Genomic DNA, 8,663 nt, shown 5'->3' on the forward strand with positions numbered 1-8,663 from the left:
AATAAATCATTGGGCTTCAGTAAACTTGCAGATCGGTTCAGCAAACTTGCAAAACAGAATCAGAAACAAATCTAGAAAGTCCTAATATGTCGGAACCTATATTAAAACATTCCAAATCGTAACAAATACTTCCTAAAATAAAATGTCTATTTTAGTAATATTCCACAACTGATTCTAATAAGATATGCGCGTTACTTGGTCAGTAAGTAAAAGGAAATACGATTTCCTTAAAGGATAAATTGCGTGCGTACAAATAAGGCAGAACCCAGGCACACCGAACCATGCCAGGATGTTGGAACATTGTATCCAACATCTCACAGAGCTGCCTAACCACATGCTGGAAGATTGGTTCCAACTTACAGAACAAGGATATTTGTTTTAGCAATAATGCAGCCAATACAAATACCCAACAAGTCCTGAACATCACTTCAGAAGTAGAACTCTATCCGCTTCTGATCATTGTTTTCAGCTTAGGAGAAAACGAAGAAAAATCTAACACAATTCAACCCCCCTTCTTGTGTTTTTCTCACCTTCAAAGTATTGGTTAAAAAGCATGTTCAAAGTGAGACGAACTTGTGAGATTTTTGAAATTTAAGTAACTTTGAAATGTCGTGAATGTTTTCCCTAGATGATAGATGATATGTAGGTATGTCTTGGGTGTATGATTTATACTTGAAACTTCATTTTGGGTAAAATATTTGGAAATTGAAAATTTTAACGAAATAGAAGAACTTTACCGAAATTGAGTTTTATGATTCCAAAACTTATAAATGGAATGTAATTCATGTTTATATGATATAATGATTATGAATCAATGATAATTGAGTGTTTAAAATGATGGATGTCTTGACGATGTTGCTTATACGTCTCTGTGCGAAATGTGAATTCGAAACGATATTATTTCTTTAAAATGTTGGTTATTGATGATGATTATGAAGATGATTCCCTTGGTGATTTTAACTTGATGAATTGATGATGACTTGTTGAATTGTGACGATTTGATTGTATGAATGTAAATATTTGATAATGCAAATGTTCATGAAAAACATAATTGGTGATGATTATTATGTTGATACATACATGTTGGTGAGTTATGCATTGTTGAGTTCTTACTTGAAGTCCATGCATTCATACATTTTAAGGTGATTTGAAGAATGTAATTGGTGATGTTTATTACATAGCTTCTGCAGAACATAATTGGTGATGTTTTTTATGTTGGTGGATTCATTAACTGTAAGCTTATTCCGGAATCCTAATGGTACCATATGCATCTAGATGAGTCTAGAACATTGCATGCATTTGTTAATTGGTGAGTCGATTCATAATTGGATATGTGAATTGGTGTGTATGTGCATCGGTGAACTTGGTGGATTACGTGCTTGGCGATATTTGGTGGATATGTAACGATGTTGAATGTGTACTTGTATGATTATTGTGTTTGTATGCTTGATGTAAGACAATGATGTTGAGTTGTTATGAATGATCCAATTGAATATTGTTTAATCATTTGAATTTAATTGTGATGTTTTTAATTTCATTTGATTATGCTTTAATTATGAAATGTGAACTAACCTAGTGGTCGTATGGTTGACCGCCTACCTTATTGGTATGGATGGGTAGACGGTGTGCAGGAATTGTTTGATTTTCTTTGGTGAGTTGTTTGAGGATAACATAGATGCTACCTCGTCAATTGCTTGTGGTGTCGTAGTCCTTAGGACTCTGATTAGGTGTCAGCTGTCGGAGTCTGTTTATTTTTTATTGTTGAGGATCTTTGAGACTATGTATTGGTGATGATATATGTAGTATGATGACATGACTACTTCGAGATTTTTTTTCTTGTTGTTGAATTGTTGAGATGATTTATTCCGCTGTGATGTTTTGAAAAATTTAGTATGCATGTTTTAGGATTTATTGTAGAAGTAACATCTAAATCCTTCGTATGTTGTATTATTTGCGTAAATTATCTCTTTAAGGGTTTAGGAAGTTACACCGCTCACTGTTTATAATATTAAATATGTGATTTAATATTGTTGTCAACGTTACGGGAACCTATAGAGGTCACACACAAAGGATAAATAGATGAGAGAAATAAATAAGTATGACTTATTTATAAAATAATATGTAAGACTTATTTTTTTTGAAGGAATATTTATTTATTTTTTTGATAAGACCAGAGAAAAATGACATCAAACAGAGAGACTTCCAACTAAGTTGGTACCCTACTCTAATCTTTGTAAAATGCTCATAAATTTTATTAAAAAAAGGAAAAAATACATAAAAACAAGGGGGACATAAACCTAACTCAATAAAACCACAAAAGAGTGTAAGTTGTGCCCAAACGGATGATACAAAAAATAAAAACAACACACAAGTGTATCAACCTCTAATTAATCCTAACACTAATTAAAAGTCTTCAATGCGATGATTGAACCCTCAGTCAACACGGAGGTAGTTCATGTAACATCAGCTCCCTGCAACAATGGCAGCAAGTTAAACGACACCTTCGAGCCTCACAGTCCAATCAAACAAAGTGAATGGAGGTTCTTAGTTTCGCGTATGAATCGTCTGTCAACACAGAAACAATTCAAGATCCATCAACTCCCAGTAAAAACAGCAAAAAGCTCTACACGACTCTTTCGAGCCCTTGAGTCCAACATCAGATAGATAGAATGATGAGGATTTTAAAATAGTCAGAAATCAATCATGAAAATCGATACAGATATTAAGGCGACAACTATTCGGAGGAGGCAAACCTTAATCTTGACACCTGCAGATCTCAACATACCTGGATAATGATTAGAGAGTCAAAACATCGAAACGCCTACCTCGAATCGATAACACACTTTCGAAGATTAGAATCATGAAACCAACAACTTCCTTTCAAAAATGACCAGGAGAAAACTTTAGGGTAAACCACGGTGGCGCCAACGGTTGTGAGGACTACCCCTGTTTGGATTTTCTACACCAACCAAAACAGGCCACGACGAATGGAGTGTCTGCCGATCAAAACAGACGCGATGGTGGTCGAATCACACTCCAACGCATTATAGAAACCCATATGCCAGATTTCCAAAAAAGATAAAAACAAGCGACACCGCAGGCAGATCTGACGACTAAAAGGTGGTGCAGAGATAAAGTTACTCATCGCACCACCGCAACAGAATCTACATTTCGCCGGAGCTGTTTGAAAGAAAAATAAAGGAGAGGAGGAAGGAGAGTGGCGGCTGTTGTGTTGTAAGACTTATTTAAAAAATTATAAGTAGGACTTATTAGTAATTAAATATGACTTCTTATTTAATTTACGAAAAGTAGGGAAACGCCGTACACCATAAGGTACAGTGTATTTAAGTGAACTATGGTGCACCATAAGGTACAATCTACATAAGTGTTTAGCTTGTTGACCACACAAGTGGTTTTATAAATAGAACTCTTGTGGTGTAGTTTTATGTGCTTAACCTAATTCACAAAAGTTGTGAAACCCTAGCCGCCTCTCTCTAAACCTTGTTCTCTCTGAATATCCGTTGGAATTGGGTAGCACCGGTCATCGGAGAAGTTTTGTTCGTGTGGACTAAGTAATGGCATCGCTACGTTGCTTTGCTTGTGATCATAAATAATTCTGCTACGAAGGTTCTACTCTTCAAGAGGTAAACACATGAATTCTTAAATTGTTTAAGTATGTGTTAGATTTGTGATTAATGATTTATTCAAGATCTGTTTCAATAGTATTTGTTCTGCGAAGAGATTAAAAGTTTGAAGAACCTCTCTTGAAATTCTTTCAGGGGCGACCCCCAGTCTCGAGCCGTCCAAATCAACCTCGTCTGGATAGTTCGATGGAAAGCGACAGATGCACTCATGCACCTGCTGGCTCACGGGACGGACCACTAGGTACTTGTGCTCCGAATTATCAAGAGAATTCGCATAGTTCTCAAAGAACCCGATCCTCTGGTAAAGTTCTACCCAGCCACGAGTCATTATCACATCTGCACGACGAACCCCAGAGAGGGTGAAAAAGAGGTGCAAGTTGGGTTACCGACGTCTAAACTCACACCAGAACTGGTAAACCTTCACAAAATCCCAAGAAAAAAGGTGAAGCTGATAGGGCACCACCTTTAAATGATGAAGCACCCCCAGCTCGAAACTACTAAAGGGGGCGGAAGTATCCAATTCCCCATTTAAAATTTTCTAAGTGACAAAACCACAACCGCGAAAGCGGCTACACGCCCTTTTCGACCCCTTTGGACCTTCCAAAGCCCAGGATCCGGGGAAAATCCATGGAATTTCGTTCAATTGATCATCCGACTGATAGTAAGAGACAACCTCCGTGACGACGCCATCCACCCAACTGTAATCAGGATCAGAACAAAGACGCCTACCACGATCATCTATTGGCACAGGGTCACCCTTCCTCAAAAGATAGGGGAAACCATGAGCACAAACACTATAGCATACCTTTAGCAACCACACAATTTCCCTATGAGAAGGAGGATGCCTCAGATGACCAGTAAGGGAAGACCACATCTCACAATACTAATCATCCCCTTCGAAGTCATTAACCACGACGGGATTCTCCAAAGTGATATGAGGGAAAGTAAAACCATTACCTACCCTTGTAACCTTGTCCTCGCCACTAACCAAGATGAGACAGTCACCGATCAACGAATCCACTAAGCTATCAGAAATATCAAAATGTTTGCTTATTACTTACTATCAACTGCAAAAGTAAAACCAGAAGAAAAAGCAAAATATGCCAAACACAGAGGAGGAAGAATACCTTATGAAGTTGCATGGCCCATGAAGGAAAAGACAAACTGTTGATGCCAACTTCTCTCGAGAAACCCAACTAAGAGGGAAATTAATTTCACTCCGGAAAGTCGGATAGGGACAAAGTAAAACGTGAAAATATTTCTGAAAAGCAGAGTTAACCAAAAGACAGTTGCGAAATCCTTTGAAGACGGAGAGAATAGAAAATGAAAAGATGAGGAAAGGGATGAATTCTCCTTTTATAGACCTCAGTGACTGAGTATCAACGGTTACAGACGAAGGAAACCAAAGGTTTAAGATTCGACAGTTGCTATTGATAAGTGCTCAAAAGTAATATATTTCATGTGTTAAAAGAGGCATTTTTAGTGACTTGTTATGCAAGTTATCTATGGAAAAGCAATCAATTGTTGTAATTATACCATTTATGCTTTATATGCCTAATTCTACCCAATCTATGCAGGAAATGACAAGCAAGGACCAAAACTCAAGTGTGTGAACCAAGCAAATCTCGCTTAAGCGAGATCATCTCGCTTAAGCGAGATTCCTCCAGGGAGAAGCTCAACCTTCGCTTGCATCTCGCTTCCAGGGTCGCTTGTGGATTTTAGAATCTCGCTTACGCGTGATCATCTCGCTTACGCGAGATTTCTCCAGGGAACAATTGTAAATTTTGCTCCCATCTCGCTTCCAAGTCGCTCAAGCAGGATTCAAAGGCGGTTTAAGTTTGAAGCAACCTCGCTTACGCGAGTTCTAACTCGCTTACGCGAGATGCAACTTCATCAAGGATCAGGGCTACGTGGCAAGACTTCATTGGCCATGGCTAGATATTTAGGCTTCTCGCTTAAGCGAGATGTATCTCGCTTAAGCGAGATCACACGTTTTCAGCCCATTTAAATACAAGTTTTCCCTCTCTCTAGGATATTCACTATTCCATTAAAACATTTTATACATTTCTAGAGAGAGGTTAGAGCTATTTCAAAGAGAGAAACACAAAGCAAGTGATTAAGGAGTAGATTCAACCCTAGATTCATTGAGACATCAAGGATCTTGGCATGGAATCTTCATCTTTCCTTCATTCCTTGCATTAGTTTACATGTCTATGTGTAACTATCATCTTCTTTGTAGTATTGAGGTAACAATCAAGCTATTATGTAATCTTTTGATCTTTTAATATATATGGTTCTAGCTTAATGATTCAATATTGTTGTTATTCTTGCTTTTAATGCTTTCAAAGAGATTCAAGATGATTTGGACACAAACTCTTGAATCTAGAACTAGAATAACAATCTATCTTATGTTATATCACTCTTGACAAGTTTGTAAACCTTTGATAATTACTTTTAATCAAGATTTTAATGCTTTCGGATACTTAATCAGGCTGGACACGGTCGATTAAGTTATCCGATCAACTTTGTTATCGTTTAAGGAATTTGGACACGAATGTTTAAACGCTAACCTGGAAATAACGATGTCGCTTTAGACACGAAGGATGTTGTAGAAATGATTGTAATAATATTGGTTATAAAGCTAGAGTCTGTTAATCGATCGAGAGATTGCTGCTGTTATGCTTGCTCGTTATCTTATACCGCAAGCGAAATAGTTCGATCCCCTCTCGTTTTACGTTTATGTCATTTGTGGATATAGTGTTACAAACAACAAATTATATCCAAACCCTTAATGTGAAATATTGTGAAAATGCTTATGATATACCGCAACTCCCTGTGGAAAACGATCCTATATATACTCACGTGTACATAGTTATATGACATGTAGAAAAACTACATCAAAATGGCGCCGTTGCCGGGGAGTAGCGTATTTTATATTATAAGTTTTGAAACAATTTTGTCATGTTAAGTCAATTTTGCACAAAATTCTTTCATGCATATACTTATACACTTATATCATTCATTATTTTTTTATGCTAACCATCTGGTATAGTCTTGGTGAACTTTGTTTATGCGAGGTACTGTTTCTAAAGAAGACCTACAATTTGATCCTGAGATTGAGAAAACTGCTAGGTTACTTAGGAAGCAAGCAAAGGAAGCTAGGAGATTAGCCAGGCTGGCTCAGCCGGAATCTTTACTTTTTATTCCTTATCCTTCCGGTTCGGTGCATACTATTTCACTTAGTGGTTCTTCACACTCTTCTGAACTATCATCTCCAAGGAGTGAACCAGAAGTAGTCATGGCTAATGAAGGTGAAAATGATGCTTTACCAATGTGGGTTAGTCCGAGGAGGCTAGCTAATCTTGGAAATCAAAATGCCAAATCAATTGAGCTGAAGTCGGGGTTGATAAACTTGATAACTCATAACCAGTTTACCGGTATGGATCATGAGGATCCATATAGACATTTAACCAATTTCTATGGTATCGCCGGGACACTTGGTTTGAAGGAAGAGGGTATGTTTGTGAAATTGTTTCCTCATTCTTTGATCGGAAAAAAGGAGTGGTATATTGATCAACCAACTTCTTTGATGGAAAACTGGACGGAGCTAGAGAAAGCATTTCAAGAAAGATTCTTTCCGGAGGATAGGCATCTTGAGGCTAAAACTTCAATTACAACTTTTGCTCAAGGCCAAAGTGAGTCTCTTTGTGAAGCTTGGGAGCGCTATAAATCATTGCTAAGGAATTGTCCAAAGCATGGTTTTGATAGCCAAATGCAAATATATCTTTTTCGTCAAGGGCTTCAAGACATGTCCAAGACGATGCTAGATGCAAGTGCTGGAGGTTCTATTGCTTTGAAAAATCCAGCTGATGCTGTCAAAATCATTAACCAAATGGCTCTCAACACAAGAAAATCTTCTCACAACCGGAATCCGCAACAAAGGAAAGCCGGTATCCTTGAACTAGAAGCAAATGATGCGGTCTTAGCTCAAAATAAGCTTCTCACTCAACAATTAGAAGCTATGCAAAAGGAGATGAGAGCTATGCCAAAACAAATTCTTGAATCTCTCAAGCAAGAAGGAGGAACTGCTCAAGTCAATACTTGTGGACTTTGTACGGGGGATCATCCCACCGGCTATTGTCCCACTCCCGGTTCTTTTGAAGAGGAAGAGGTCAACTATGTGGGAAACCAACAAAGACCTAACCAACCACAACAAGCCGGAACCTCACAACAATCCCAAAATTCGGGTACTTCTAGCTTCCAAGGAAGATATCCGGCCAATCAAAACTATCAAAGGCCATGGAGGGCACCTTACAACAATAACTACCAATATCCGCAATCAAACTTCTACCAACAACCTTTCCCTCAATTCCAACAACCATTCAATAATCAATACCAATTCCCACCACCAAATAACCCCCAACAACCTAACAATTCCCAAAGCACCGAAGAAACCTTGAAGCAATTCATGCAAATGTCCATGGCTAACTAGAAAAACACCGACGCGTCCATCAAAGGCCTTGAAACACAAGTTGGTCAGTTAGCACAACAAATGGCTCAAGGTCCTCCGCAAGTGGGAACTTTCACCGCTAACACTCAACCAAATCCTAAGGAGCATCACAAGGCATAGCAGTCAAAAGCTATTGCTACAAGGAGTGGTAGAGTAGTAGGTAAATAGGTAGGTGTAGATATTGTTGTTGAAGAGAAGGATGATGAAGTTGTCATTGAGGAGGATAAAGAGAAGTTCGAGGAGGATAAGGTAGAGATAGAGAAGGAAGTGTATATAAAGAATAAAGAAGAATTAGTTGAAAAAGAAAAAAATCAGAAAAGAGATCTAGTGGAACAAGAGGAGATGGAGAGGAAGAATAAAGATGTGGGGAAAGATAAAGGGAAGAAACAAGAAGTTGAGAAGCAAGTGGTGGCTCAACGTTTACCATACCCACATGCTCCATCGAAGAAAGACAAAGAGCGGCAATACGCAAGGTTTCTTGAACTCTTCAAGAAGTTGCAAATTGATAT

This window comes from Medicago sativa, chromosome 8 (assembly GCF_051527215.1).
Source record: "Medicago sativa cultivar Bolivia chromosome 8, Bolivia_mono, whole genome shotgun sequence".
NCBI classification, from domain to species: domain Eukaryota; kingdom Viridiplantae; phylum Streptophyta; class Magnoliopsida; order Fabales; family Fabaceae; genus Medicago; species Medicago sativa.